We start from the raw sequence: 16,168 nt of genomic DNA on the forward strand, positions 1-16,168 counted from the left end.
AGAAATATTGCCGCAAAGCCAACACAGCGATAATTATCGCTAGTTGTTGGTAATATGCTCCCAAGTCTTGTAAATCTCCCCCAAAGACCCTTGAGTTTTCTGGTGACTAAGCAGAAACAAATCAGACCTCCTGTCCTATTGTCATTTGTACTCTTTTGGTGCCGTTTTTTCTGGTGTTTTCATGGCTCTCCAAAATGTTGGTATCTACTCAGAATGACAATCTCATTAAGAGGGTTTTCAGAATATCTACATTTGCTAAAGCACAGATTACTACACTAGTTTGGTCCGTCGAATATTGATAACAAAAAATGTAGCCAAAACTCTGTAACCAAGATTGATTTGTGTCCTGTAGCAGAATAGCGATTGTACCTGTAAAATTCAATAAAATACTTTGAAATAAAAAAATATATATATTCTCTGACATAAATATTGTGACCTGGATATTGTATATAAAACTATTCTTCATTGGGTATAGCATTCACTGAAAAATAACTAGTGGAGTGCTTATCTTGAAGCCCTATATAGGCCAAGACTGAATAAAATAGAAGAAGTACTTAAAACTCATGGCATAGCTCAGATGGGTTTTAGCTCCAGCTTTTCCACCTATGGTAATCAGTTCTGGAGGAGAAAGTGATTTTCAAGAAGCAGAAAAGCTAAGCAAAAAAAATGGTGATTGGGAACTGACTGAAGGAATATTTTCAAGCATGTCCTCTTCAATAAGCTACATGAAAACAAGAACGAGTGCAGGTTTTCAGATAATTCAATGCATTTCCAGGGACTGTGACTACATTCTGTGATGGCAATGTACTATTCGGTCTCACATTTCCATTTCAAATGTGTGCTCCTTTCCCGTCCAGGGCTCTGCTGTATGTCATTGTCACCGTTCGTGGGATTAAAATGACGCATCGGATATCGTCTCTTCCCTGCTGGTTTTCAGTGAGGCAGACATGTCTGCAAAACTGACGAAAAAGATTTGAGAAAAAAGCTCTGCTACAAAGGAGTATATTTTTGTCGGGTGTCTTTTCTTCAGAAAGAAACGCCAGCATCCAAACATAAGAAGCCGAAATTCAATGTATATTGTATACTGACATGACTGTGTTTGTTAGACACGGTATTTTGAAACTCAATAATAAGAAAGTAAAAATAAAATAATAAAAAAAAAAACAGAAGAATTTGTTAAGATTACATCATCTCAACAAACATGAGCACTAGCACCCTTAAGTACAGACGTTATACACTTTTCGGATTGAGCATCTCTGGTGCAAAAAAGTAAAACATATCAAAGGGTTGTTTCTTGTGTTTTGCTAGACAGTGTCTCTTTTTCTTAACATTATTGCAATTATAAAGGTTAGGCTGCATTCAGGCACCCATCAGAAAAGGCAATACTTGAGCATGTCTTTTCTGTGATATAATGCAGGTTTTGTGTAGCATCTCATTCGAGGTGCCACCAGGTTTCTTGATATTCTTATAATTGTCTGCTGATTGTGTGTTCTGAGTGCACATGGTCCATCTGTTGGCTCAACCCCTCCATGCTGCCTTCCATGGTCCTTTGTGCTGCCCTACTCCGCCCACTGGCCCTCTGCTGTCTGTCTGCTGCCCCTCCCTCCTGGCCTCCATGGTTTATTGTGCTGCCCGTGTCCTTCCAGCCTGCCATCTGTGGTCATTGTGCTGCCCTTGTCCACCCCTCCTGCCCTCCAGGCTTATCATGCTTCCACTGATCCTCTTTCCTGAACTCCATTGTCTGTCTGCTGCCCCTCCCTCCTGCCCTCCATGGGCTGTTTTGCTGCCCCTGCCCCTTTACTCCAGTCCTCCATAGCCAGCTTGCTGCCCTTAGTAAGCTGTGTAAATTTCCTTTATTTAAAAAAAAAAAAGAAAGATCTGCAGTACCACGGTATGGACGAGGGTCGTGGTATCACGGGGAGTCCGAAATGGGTAAAGGGGTAACAACTGATTGGGATCCTGGTTCCCATCACCCAAAAAAATGTATTATGTTGTTAACAGAATACAGATTTCCTTTTGGAATACCCCACCATATGGGCTCCACAGGTCTTTAAAAATAAATTCAGGACTCTGGGACAGAGTACCTGAATCCTGGATGGGCAACCAAAGCATGTATTTCTGTCTGTGGCCTGCCAACCAGATTACTCCATACAGCGGGACTAAGGCCTAAAGCAGAAAACATTACCTGGGCCAGTTAGATGCCACATTTTTTAAAAGCAAAGTCCTGTTGGACTGATGTTACTATTTTTTAAAAACCTTTCAAGCCCAAGCTGAGCACCTCTTTAAATGTAAACTTCTCAAAAACAGCAGAAGCTCCCTGTTGAAGTATCCACGATAACAACTGAAGCACTGCTCTTGTTCAAAATCACACATAGTGGTAAAGCACCAGAAACCCAGAAGAGTAGCAACCATCCATCGCCTCCTTAGAAGAAGTGTCAGGTTATGAGAATAGGTTAAAGTTAATCAAAGGATAGAGGCGACATTCCCAAGTGTCCACCGGTTCCAACTGAAGAATTAAATGTTAATACTTAAATTATGAACCTGGAGAAAATAAGGGAACGGATAAGACACTGAAGACACTGGTTCAGAATGAATCCATCAGCAGCTGGAATTGTCTCAGAACCAGCACTCTGTAATGTTGACAAAACACACAGAAATAAATAATCTACTAATCTCTGTTAAACAAGTTGGTAAAGTCATATATAGTGTGCACATTGAAATATAGCTAAACTCTCCCTTCGCAGAACGATAGCATGACTAACCCGAGCTAATACTCCAAGTAGAGCAGAGATGTACAACCAAGATTGGAAAAAGACGCCAGGAAGCCGGCAGTTCTTAGAGGGCATTATGGATTCAGGGAAGGCTGAATACAGATTTAACAGTCGAGGGAGGAGGAAGAAGCAGAAAATAAGGCAACTTGGAAAAGAGAACCAAGAATGCACTACACTTATAAACTGTAGGATTGCAATAATGGGTGGCAAACTGAGCATAGCAGAAATAGCTGAAACAACTGGGACGTGTTGTCAGCCATTTCGCTGGACTATGTGGGTCTTATATAGTAACTCTATCTCTTTTGTCTGGAAGTTTTGTTTCTAACCAGCAAGTGAGGATAGTGAATTTTCATACTAGTTTCACCTCCCACTCCTAAATCTCTCTTCATTGCTTACCCTCCTCTGACGTTAAATGAAGGGTGATGAATACTAGAACCCTTAAGGGAAGGTGCCTGTATGCTCTACCTTCTCAATCCTTACAAATTAAGAAAATCTACAGTCTAAAGTTCATTGAAACTGTTGCAATATATCATCATACTACATATAATGCTTCACATTTGCATTAATTCATCATTTAGCTCAAGGGGCAAGTAACATATCTATACATAACTGTAGAGGAAATGGCTACATTGCGAATTCTGCTCAAATCAATATGCAAAATTGAACTATCTGATAAATAAATGTCCTGTGCATGATTACAAAAACACCATAATGCAGACAAACCTTCATAACTGAGCCAAGCTATGATATACATAAAAACCCATCACACAGACAAACCTTTATTACTGGGTCAAGCTATGATAATACATAAAACCCCATCACGCAGAGTACCTTCGTGACTGAGCCAAACTTTAATATACATACATACCCATCATGTAGACAAACCTTTATTACTGTGCCAAGCTATGATTGTTTCTATTACTAATACATATTGAATCAATCTTTAAAAATGTCCTTAAGCGATTCCAAACACAAAAATGAAGTACAATTTTTGCCCAGCTTAAATCGCCCCTCCGATTTAATTCCATTGCCATCTACTATTCAGGTTCTTCAAATTTCATACATTCAACATAAGCAGACATTAGCTGTTCATCTCTACAGTTAACGCATCTTTCATTTGCATTGTTGCAAGTCATCATACCTAATCTAGGAAACTCTGGTCTTTGGAAGTGTCTCCTTTTGTTGATCAAAGTTATAGGGCCCGATTCACAGAACTGACTTAAGACAAAATCCTAAACTTACTACCATTTTGGTATTTACAGAAGGCACTTACTCATTTCAGTATTCACAGAAGTTAGGACTCCTAACTTTAGGACTCCTAAATGCCTTCTGTGAATACCGAAAGTCTTAAAGTTATGATTTTTCTCAGTTTAGGAGTAGTAAAGTTCGGACTCCTAACTTCTGTGAATACCGAAATGAGTAAGTGCCTTCTGTGAATACCAAACTGAGTAAGTGTCTTCTGTGAATACCAAAAAAGGTAGTAAGTTTAGGATTTTGTCTTAAGTTAGTTCTGTGAATCGGGCCCATACAGAGGAAAAGAAAATGTATCAATTTACACCTTTTTGAATTGCACGCAATAGAGTTAATAGAATTTATTTTATTTTTCCACCTCTTGCCAGTCACAGTGAAACTGAACAGTCCAATCCTGATATGAAGAAAATCGATTTTGAAAGATTTTCGCAAAGCATATGTAAAATAAAGTTGTGCACCAGGGTAAGAGATCCCTGTGAAACCAAACATTTATGCCTAATCTCCTTTCCAAGATCCTTTTCATGATGCATTAGGATAACCCCTTATGCTCCTCCATTCCTCAATCTTTCAGGGCTGTGCTCACGACTGAAGGCCAGCAATTGCACATCTTTTTTGTCCTGTTTATTTCTTCCCAGCATTTAAATTTCCAGATGTGACTATTTTATTCCTAAAGCAGCATTACATCAGTGCAGATTTGCTGGCCTGTTGTTCATTCAACAACCGATTCCTGTCGTATCTGACCCTAAAATGCTGATCGAAGCAATATAAATGGACACTTTAATAAGCTGCACTGTGCCAAATTTATCTGGGAATAAAACGTACCACAGAGAGCCTCATTGCTCTACCTAATTAGTGGTAAAGATTTAGCACATACAAATTCAAAAACAGGACTTCAAAAAAGGGCTAGATAGATCACTAGCCAGATGTGTTAGGACAAAGAAGAAAGGGCGTAAACTAGCTAGATAATCTTGACACCGCCCTCTCCCATGCAGCCAGATATTTATAGAAAGGTGTCTTACAATAGATTCCTAGATAGCCAATTGCCAGCTTTCTTTAAATTTCTACCAAATATTATTATATTTGTGATTGATTAACTGTCAAACATTTGTTTGCAGTGTGTTTTCAGACTAAAATATGAGTGCTGCAGTCCAACAGCACCTTATATAACAAGACAGTGCTGAAAGTATGCTGAAGAATTAGTACTACATGACCAATAGTCTGGGTGAACAAAATCACCTTTGCTATAACAAAATGTGTTGGTGCACTTGTCTATCCATCCCACTTGGTACACCAGCACACGGTTAGACAACAACTACAGTGGTAGACATTAATAAAGTTTAATCACATGATTAAAAACATATTATGTCTTTCCTCCATGTCCCAGTGCATGGTGTATGATTTTGAAACTGGCTGGTCTTTTGGTCCAATTGACACCAGCCCAGGAATGTCCAAATAGAGCAGTCTAATGTTGGTGAGGTGGCTCGGCATTTGCCTGAATATTCAGATGAACCTCAAAGTGAGGACAATCTGCCCCGCGCGCAAGGAACACAGGAGCTCTACTGACGCAAGCTAGATCATATTGATGGTACTCTAAGAGGCATATTCACAAGCCCCTATTGCCACCACAACGTCACTTTCAGTGACGTTGTGGTGGCGATAGGGGCCTCGCCTTATTCACAAGGCAGCATTAAGCCACTTAACTTGGCTTAACGCTGCATTGTGAATAGGCCCCCTTTCACGCTGTGTTTAGCCTGAAAGGAGCATGCAGTGGGTGTTGTGGTGGACATTCCACCGCAACACCCATTGATATTTACACTGCCCCCTATTTACAACGGCAGCGTAAATAGGAGCTAACGCCAAACTTAAGACCATGAAAACCCTGGTCTTAAGTCGGCGATACGAGGACAAAATGTTTTATTTCTCCTTGTTTTTAAATTTTTCATGTGTGCTGCCTTGTGCAGCACACATTGAAAATGCACAATGCCATGGTTTGTTTTTGTTCAGGAAGGTGTTCATGAAGCAGCACACATGTAAGTTACAAACTGGCATTTTAGGTCTGTTTATGTGTGGGAAGGGACACCTTTCTGTACATAAACAAACCTCCCTGCTTGCAGACACCCTTGCACTCTGGTGCAAGGGTGCCTGCCTTGGTGCTAAGTTGTGAAACTTAGCGCCATTGCAGGGGAAAAAGCAAGGCTGCACCATGTCCTTGTGAATATGGTGCAGCCTTGCTTATCTGAAGTGGCGGAGAGAAGCGTTAAGCCAAGAAGGCTAAGGCCTGTCTCCGGCACTTCCTTGTGAATATCTCCCTAAGACTGTGCTTTGCTGTTCTTTCAAAAAAACATTACAGCTTTGCAAATGTGCACTGACTCAGAAGTGTACATGATCTCTACACTACTGAGTGGGAAATCACAGTACAGATCCATACCGATTACGATTGGACTGCTAATACAGTATTTCCAGTGCTAGCTCTCCTAAAGGATGCTTTGTAAGATGCAAAGCCTCACAGAGGGAGTGTGTGGTCTGTCTAGCATAGACATTGTAGTGAAAGCATATGTATTTGATCTTCAGGATCAAATTCCTAGGTTTAGACAAAAACATGGATATGTGCAGTGAACATCAACACATACACAATGCAGGGTTTTTTAACAAGTGAAAACATTTCTCTTTGTTGATACCCACTTCGAGGAGGCATGTCTTTCTGATGTAAAACGCGGTCTGGCTATTTTAGTAGACCGAGCTTTGCACCAACAACTTTGGGTATTTGCACAGTATTGCCCCAGTAATGTCCCTTGATGCGAATTGAAGCATAGCAGGACAAAGCACTTTTTGTGCTGAAAAAGGGCGCATTTCAAAATACTTTTAGTACTAGACAGTAAATACAAATATGTTGCTTTGCGCCACTTTGAATGACTCTGTATCACTTTGAAACAGATTAAAATCTCAGCAAAGCTGAGCCAAGATGTTGCCAGCCATGATAAGGAACTTTATATTGGCGATTTTCCTTCTCAAAATCTGGCCACAGACAGTAACAGAGCTTTGACCTGAGTTGACTTAACATAATTCCTCTACAGGAAAATTACAGCAAAAAATCTGATTGCAACAAATACCTCAATGATAATGTCATAATAAAAAATTATATTTTACAGCTTATTACCAGAAAGGCGGCAATGAAATCAGAAAGACCCTGACCAATTATCTCAAGTTACAGCCAAAGAAGTCTACATTTATGATTATCAGTGACGTCCACAGGGCTAAGATTCCTACATAGGTCCGATTTTATACAGCCTTCACAAGTAGTAACATTCCACTCATTAGAAATCACTTGAAGTTGACCTATTACATATGTTTAGGAAATTATTACCCAGTTACTATACCGCTGAATCTCACCCATGTGTGGTGATCCAGAAGGTTACCCTGTGAATGTAAAGTTGAAGATCTTCATTGATCCAATTGTGGATTCTTTAACATTTTAAATCAGATGGATCTTAGATTGTTTCAAGGGTTCATTTGATTTATAAAGTTGACCTTCAATCAACTTTTTGGTTGAAGTGCTAATGGGTTTAATTATCAAGTGGAAGGAAAAAAACCTACCCCCCCCCCCGCCCAGCCCCGCTCATGGCTAGGCAACACTCGCAAAATTTAGCATTATTTGATTTTGTCTACCCTTTGCCCTACAAGAGACTGCTTCCCCCATAAAATGTCTATGTGGATTAGTAAAGTTGTTCCAAACCAACATTATGATCCTGAAGGTATCATACATGACTTTTGTATATAAAGTATGGTCATGTGTACAATTTTCACTTTTAATACAGGCACACCATATTTTTATGTAATTTTGTGTAAATGTCATAAAATGTACTGAAAAAATTGGCACAATAGTGCACACTCCTACATATAAGAGCACATTCTCACTGGAGGAAGGCATTGTGGAACACCAAGAAATATCATATTGTACCCTCGCACAATTCATGCTGTCACTGACTGTTCTAACCACTGACTGTTCTAATGGGTTTCTGTTGATATTACTCACCACAGATACTCACTGTGAGATGCACTGTGGGGAGCACAGAGACCAGGGCAATATTTCTGACTGAAAACTACAAATTGCACCCTTTCTGCTTCCAAGGAACAGCCACAAAACCTGAGAAGGACTGGGACAATTATCATATTAGCTTCCTTGATCGGTAGAGCATACCGCCTGGTTCAGTTTGTCAATGCAATCCATGAAAGAAGAAAATGAACTGCTTCATGCTAAAGGTGAAACATTTCCACTTTAAACCTCCATCACAATATTAAAAAGAAATAATTATGTTGTAGTATTGGTACCTCAAATCTCCTAAATATAGAAATGAGCTATAACGAACTGTAAACATATACAAATGAAATATTAAAAACAGAATCAATGCAAATCATGTGACGCTGCATTTCTACTTTTTAACAATTTAACATTCTCGTAAAAATGGGAAGGATCACAGAAAACATTAGGATAAGCAACAGGGGTGACCTAACTCTTCTATAAACCTTAAGAGATTTCATACATGATGTAAATCCTTAATTTGATTTTAGAAGTCCACAACACAGTATTCAAATCTAGAGAAACGTCTACATAAAACAAGAACACAGAGATTTGTAACACAGATATTGTACAGACGAAGAGGCTCATTACAATGAACGGCAGAAAGCCTCCGCCCGACACCTTCATGGATTTGGGACCGACCGACTTGCGGTCAGCGGTTCCGACTACCGTATTGCGATGCAAGCAAACACTGTTCTGTCGGATTTCCATTGTTTTCTATGGGAGCTCATGTTACGCCAGAGAACCGGCCGTAACACAGGCTCCTATGGGGAAATTTGGTATGTGGAAAACCTGCACCTGTGGCAGGCACCCGTGGTGCCTGCCATACAGTGCAGGGTTTCACAGGAGGGTACCTAAGGTATCTATTCGGCCTACAACCGTATGCCGCGGGGGCAAGGGGGCCCGGCTAAGGGTCCCAAAGTCACTTTCCGACAGCCTTTCCGTGTTGGAAACTGACATCAAAATCCCAACGGCGTAAACTTCATCCATTGGGGGTTATGGTGCGGTTCCAACCAACAGGAATACTCCACGAGTGGGATGGAACTGAGGCGGATTGATTGGCGGGGTGAGGTTCTGACCGCAAACATCCGAATCAGGTGATCGGACTGTAAACTGACCGAGTCGGTCGGAAGGGCTGCGATGCGGTCATGAAGATTCTGACTGTCGGGCAGAGGCTTTCCACCTGACATCGTAATGAGCCCCATAATGTAACTAAAGATGTAAATTTGACTTGACTCCTTGAAGAAAATATTGGGATCACACCCACACAGAAATCAGAACCAACATTGTATTATGCACAGTCAACAGTGTGAATACATTTTGCTGGCTGTGATTACCAACGCAGTAAAAGAAACACAAGCAAAAAACAATTCATACCCAACTCACCATCCTACAGAAAGTGTTTCTGGGCTACAATCAGGACGGATACTATTTTAGGAAGTATTTGTTGTGATGCAGATAGCTGTTTAATGTAGTTACCACTTGTGACAATGCCGTCTCCACCACTGGTAATCTTACAACAGCTAGTAACACTGCTGAGTGGATTTTACTAGTAGGAAGCACTTTCTCCTTCAATATTGGCCAGTATTTTTTGTGGACAGTAATTACAAATAACCATTGGCAATATGATTACAACCGATTCTGAAATTTCTCCTAAAAGTTCATTCACTTTTTCTTTCTCTATACAAGTATGGATGGCAAGAATATCTCAAAGGAGACGGTGGAACTATATTATATGACTGTTCATTCAGAATCACCACTTTTGCCCTGGTTCATGCCCAGTGTAAGAGAAATGTGATTATTTTCTTGGCTTTGGTAGTAATATAATTGTCTTTTATAAGTTTAAGCAAACACAAGTGAGTTAGGGAAGTACCACTTTCATCTTCATTGTGTCTACAAAGTTACTCTCATTTTAATCCCTCTCCCCAAATGAATCATTACTGAAATACAAGGACCCCCAGTGATTCTTTATTGAAATGTTAAAACAATACCCCAAAGTAAAAAAAACATCTATACACCAAGAAAATGCTCAAATATTGGAATATTTAGTGTAATTCACTAATTTAGAAACATATTCCAATGTTAAATGTTGCTTCTATATACTTTAATAATGTTAATGTATTCATTTTTATATTTATTTAGTAAAACAGTTGCGTACCCCCAGAAGAAGCCTTGTGGACAACCAGGGGTCTCCGGACCACACGGTGAGTAGCACTGCCATTAAGGATTTAGGGCCAGGTTTAAAAGTCGGCGGGGGATCACTCCATCATAAAAGTATAACGATCACATTCTATCCTATGGGGATTGCAATACATCAGACTGGATATCTGGCACATTTGTGACTTCTAAATTAGGCCCTTAGTATGTGACCAGCAAACATAATCTCAGGCTCATTTGAGAGACGGCATGGCTGGCTCTGTTTAGTACTTATTTTGTGCCAGTGGTGCCAGGTGGTGGACATCTGCACATATTTTTGGGGAACAAGATCTTTTATCAACTGACTTTGATGGAGAGCAAGAGAGAACATGGTTGTAATGGGAGAATGAAGGAGGAAGAAGAACATAAAGCCAAAGGGATGCAGCAAGAATGAAAAAAAGTGCAAGAGTGAGATAAAGAGGCATCAAGTACACAGTGGTAGAAAGAATGGCATGGGGTGGAATCCGGAATAAATACCTTTGTCTTCATCAACCACATTATTTGGCAGCATCAGCAGCAAACTCTTAAGGAAAACTTTGGGAGCCGGCACTTATTTTTTATCTTGTTTTAGTTTTTACAAAATAAGTGATGACTTCCATTAGAGTAATGAGTGCCACTATGTCATGATAACATCATAGCATCCTGTACAAAAGAAAGAGACATGGCTTCAATGCTTCTTTGTTGATTTATGTAAATGTAGGTGTACTTATATAGCGCAAACCTGTCACCCAAAGGGCATCCTGGCGCTTGCTTAGGGAACCCGTCCTGGTATTCCCCTGTGAGAAACCCTGGCAGGGTGTCCACAAGGTGAAAGCCAGGCATCCCGGCCCTGTGGCCGTAGTGGAGATTAAGCAAGCTATTGCCCAGAGTTGCAGAGTGTGACCCCGTGATTCGAGTAGGCACTGGAGCGAGAATTGTTGAGTCCGTGGAATTTTTGAGCCCGAGACCCGCCGAGGCGGGGAATCGAACCCTGGTCCACGGTCGATTTCAGCTTCCGGGTCTGCCGCCTCTAACCACTGAGCCACGCTTCTCCACTACATTTATAGAGCGCAAACGTGGATCTGAAGGAAGCAGGAACAGTTAGTGCTACACATTTTTTTAACCATAGGAGGATTAGGTAACTTGCCCAGAATTTCAGGGCATGGAGTCACTAACAAGACTCAAACCTGAGTCCTCAGATCCAAACCCGTGAGCTCTAGCTTCTAGACCACCTTTTAGAGCTGGTGTCAGAAAAAAATCAATGGTGAGCAGGCCCAACAAACATGATGCTTGATTGGCATTTAGCTTTGCCTTCAGTTCATCTGTAGCACCAACAGATACATTAAAGGTACTGACATAACCACTAGGCATGCAGGGATCTCTAGATGCTACAGGTAGTTTGTTCCCTGCCAAGGGAACACATGCTTGTAAGTAATCTGCTTGTATTTGAATGGCCTCCTTTATAAAGTTCTTGTGATGCTTTGCCGTTTTAACCTCTTCATACTATCATATACATTTAACAGGTCCATTATTTGCAAAATTTAAAAATTCATAATTTGTCCATTTTGGAGACACTTTCTACATTGTCGTTCAATGATTTCTGCGTAACTTTTAAAATCTATAATCACTCATCACCTAATTTAGCAAATCAAAGTTATTGCCCAATAAACAGCAACATGTACATTTTAAAACTCAGGTGGTTCTTTCAAACGAGAGAGGTAAAAATATATTTTTAAATATTGTGAATGTGTACCTTCAGAGTACATCTTGGGTCATATTTACAATGAAAGTGACTCAGTGCGAGCCACAAGCCATTTGGCTGCGCCACATTGAGTCACTTTCAAAGCCAAGGGATGCGACATATTTTCAACAATACGTTGCATTCCTGTGCTTTCCCCTGCATTGGCGCACAATCGGATGCCTTGCGCCGGCGCAGGCACGCTTGCACCATGGTGCAAGGATGCCTGCATCGTGGGGAGATTGTTTTTGTGCCGGAAGGGACACCTTCCTCCACAAAAACAATCAATTGAGTTAATTTCCTCTTTCCATCCATGCTGTAGAATGCAATGTTAACATTTCTCCTTGTTGCGCCTCTCTATGCCACCCCTGGGGTGGCCTAGCATTCTGATGCATTTCCAGGTTTACGATTTCTCGTAAATCTCGAAATGCATCAGAATACATGGGTGTTGCGTGGGAACACATACAGGAACACCCATGTCATGCCCCTTACACGCAAAGTGTTGCGTGAGAAGGGGCGATATTTATAAGCACACATAAAGCCACGCAGGGTGGCTTTACGCGTCCTTGTAAATATCAGGCAGTAGGTTGTGCCGCCGGTGCCTCACGCAATGTGGCGTACTGGCGGCGCAAGGGGCTTGTAAATAAGTCCCTGAAAATATAGTCATTGACCTATGATAGATATGGGATGAGGGGCAGTGGGTTTCAACTGATATTTAAGGGTCCTTTTCTACCCTGGGGCAATAACAATGCTAGGGTGACCCCTGCCATCATGGTAACATTAGCGATGAAAGTGGCATGCTAGGTGGCTTCTCCATTCTATTCTTTATAGCCACACCTGGCAAACAATTCATTGAAAGAGGTGACTCCTGAAGAAAAGGCACTATAGTGGAGGGCGAAAATCACACGGACAAGGCTCACAGCTCACTGCAATATCAGTCACAAATGCTTGAGAGCTACATTTCAGCCCGAATTAGACCAATATTTTTCTGCCTAGAATCAGATATGTGACTGGAGTCAGTTTTACGTACATCAAGTCCTGTCTTGGGATTGCTTCGAGAATAGTTAAGGAAAATGTGGCCTAATTTGCCTTTTTTAATTAAAAAGTCTGGTGTAGTGTTCAGTGACAGCCACAGTTTGGACATGTACTGAAACATTAATTAAATATTAGAGCAATTTTGAAAAGCGCGTTTCCCTTGCTGATGGTTAATTCAGTGCATAAAAATTAGAAAAGGTCAGGTGTTCTTTAAACGGATTTTTTAAATTATTCCAATGACACATTTTAGAGTGAGAATATGTTCTGGAAATTCTAAATGAAACCCGATCCACTGTCCAATAAAAATACACAGGGGGACACAGGTAATTGTTATGCTTGTTACACGGACAGACCAGTGCTTGCTACGTGCTTTAAACATTGGCATTCCTGGATTCACTCTATGGTAAACATATGCCTGGGCACATGACTGTTCTCATTGCCATGACAATACACTGTGCACAATACCTAATAGATTAGCTGGGCAGACTAAGGTGCTCCTGTAATAAGCAGTTTATTGCCCATATAAATATCACAACAGCAAGTGTTTCATGTTTGTTGCCAGAAATGTATTGGCCTTACGATCCAATCTAGTAACAGTTCATGAACCATGCATGGTTAATAGTCATTCTAAGCAAGTACTCAGGAAAAGGTATCAGACCGAGCAGCAGCAGTGCAAACAGTGCAAATTAAAACTATTTGGCAGCCTCTCAATTATAGGGGAAGGTATGTCTGACAATTGGTAAACCTGAATACACATGCAACACAAGGGCAAGATATATACAAACACAGACAACAGGCAGGCATACATTTAATCACATATGCATATTAGGGTGGTTGATGGGCTGCAAAACACCAGAGTTGGCATAAGAAAAAAAATATTACAAAATATTAAAAACATATAACAGTCTGTAATTAAGTATAGTATAAATACTGTTATGTTCAAAATCAAAAATGTACTGTAAAAAAATTATTTACTGTTGTATGCATTTATTATAAAAAAGATCAATTTTAATTTTAAATACAAAAAATCATACAATGTACATACTTTTTAACATGTATGATTGTTAAGGTTGTCATGATTTTTTTATTGTTTACATTTTATGAATGGCAGTAAACACTTTGAACATTAAATCATTTTTAAATAGCAATTAAAAAAGTAATTTTATAATTTAAAATATAAATATGCATAAAAAAGGTTTGTACTTAAGATTAAGATGTTTTTATATAAAATATTAGCTGATTCTATTTAACAAAACGTGAGAATATGAAGTATTGATTATGTATGTAATATTTGTATTTTATAATATGTTATGTAACATGTTTTATTTTGAAATGGATATGGTACATTTCAACTCTTTAGTGTGGAACACCTTCCTCAACTTGGTTTAGATTGAAGTGGAAGTAGTAAATGTAACTCCTTTCGTGCCCATCACCTTCCCCAAATGTGTTTACATTTGAGAGTGAATCCCAAATGTCACCTCTTTAGTGTCCAACACATTCCCCAAATTTGTTTAGATTGGAGTGGAAAATTAAACGTCACCCCTTTAGTGTCCAACACCTTCCCCAAACTGTTTTAGATTGGTGTGGGAATAGTAAATGTCACCTCTTTAGTGTCCATCTCCTTCCCCAAATTGGTTTGGGAATAGTAAATAGCAATCTTGTAGTTTCCAACACCTTCCCCAAATTGGTTTAGACTGGAGTGGGAATAGTAAATCTCATCCCTACAGTGCCCAAAACCTTCCTCAAATTGGTTCAGAATGGAGGGGAAATAATAAATCACACCTCTTTAATGCCCAAAACCTTCCCCCAATGATTAGGTGGGAGTGAGAATAGTAATTGTAACCCCTTTAGTGTCCAAATTGTTCTAGATTGGAGAGGGAATAGTAAATGGCTACCATTTAGTGTCCAAAACCTTCCCAAAATTGGTTTTGATTGGATCAGGGTTAGTAAATGACAGCCCTGTAGTGTCCAACACCTTCCCAAAATGTGTTCAGATTGGATTGGCAACGGTAAATGACACCCCTTTAGTGACCAACACCCTCCCCAAAATGGTTTAGATTGGAGTGGAAATAGTAAATGTCACCCCTTTAGGGACCAAACCTACCCCCAGTATGGTTAGATTGGAGTAACAATAGTAAATGTCACTCCTTCAGTGTCCAACCCCTTTTAAAAATAGGTTTAGATTGGATTGAAAATAGTAAAAGTCACCTCTTTTGTGGCTTGTGAGGACTTTGTTAAGTTTTCATTTATTTTATGATAGGCTCTTGGCTATGATTTCAAAGTAATCTAATTTTTGTCCTTTATGAAGAGTTTGACTTTAAATTGTAGCATGTTGTACATACTTTTGGTTTGATTTCAAGGTTTACGGCCAATTTGGCTAACAGATTCCTCCATTCCTAATTCTTAGGGGCATATTATCAACTGACAGCGATAAATATCGCTATGCGCACTTAGCGCGATTTTAGTTATCGCCAGCTATCGCTGGATTTTATTGCTGAGATAGCGCGTTATTATCAACGGATATCTCCAAGGCGATAAAAATTCCAGCAATAGCGGCGAAATGCTGGAATATCACTGGTAATCCAGAGATAACATTTCAGCAATAGGGAATTCCTTGATAACAAGCCATGGTGGTCTTAGCCTGACAATTCACCTCCCATGGGGTAATATAGCTAAGTCAGAAATTTTTCTGACGTTAGAATCCAGCGTTAATGGCAACTTTAGAAGAGCAGAACCGAATGGGTGGGGGTGAGGCCGAGTTGCGACTCCTTCTTCAGGCTCAACAGGCCTATGCATCCGTCCTTCTGGATGAGGCTAGACAGGCGTGGCTGGCTACGCGTAGTAGAATATACCAGTGGGGGGACAAATCATGTACAATGCTTCATAGACTCTGCCAACGCCATCTCCAGCCGCTTGCGCTGCCGGGACTCACGTCTACCGACGGGGAGGTCATTACTGATCCGATCGAACTGGCGGCGAGTTTTGCCGCTTACTTTGCTACCCAATACGCCCCTTGCGACCGCCTGGCCGCTGACGAGGTGATTAAATTTATTGAGGACCTGCCCCCCAAGGCAGTGTCTGAAGAAACTAGGCTGGCGTTAGATGTACCCCTTACGGCTG

The 16,168-nt window shown here is 40.4% G+C and overlaps 1 long non-coding RNA gene across 1 annotated transcript in view; it reads left to right on the forward strand.

Moving 5' to 3' along the window:
• LOC144791222 (uncharacterized) overlaps positions 1-16,168 on the forward strand; it is a 128,310-nt gene that overhangs the window by 44,485 nt on the left and 67,657 nt on the right. The window contains exon 2 of the long non-coding RNA XR_013602333.1: positions 10,243-10,304. This is a non-coding gene — a long non-coding RNA (uncharacterized LOC144791222). The remainder of the gene's footprint in view (positions 1-10,242; positions 10,305-16,168) is intronic.

Source organism: Lissotriton helveticus, chromosome 11, assembly GCF_964261635.1.
Source record: "Lissotriton helveticus chromosome 11, aLisHel1.1, whole genome shotgun sequence".
NCBI classification, from domain to species: domain Eukaryota; kingdom Metazoa; phylum Chordata; class Amphibia; order Caudata; family Salamandridae; genus Lissotriton; species Lissotriton helveticus.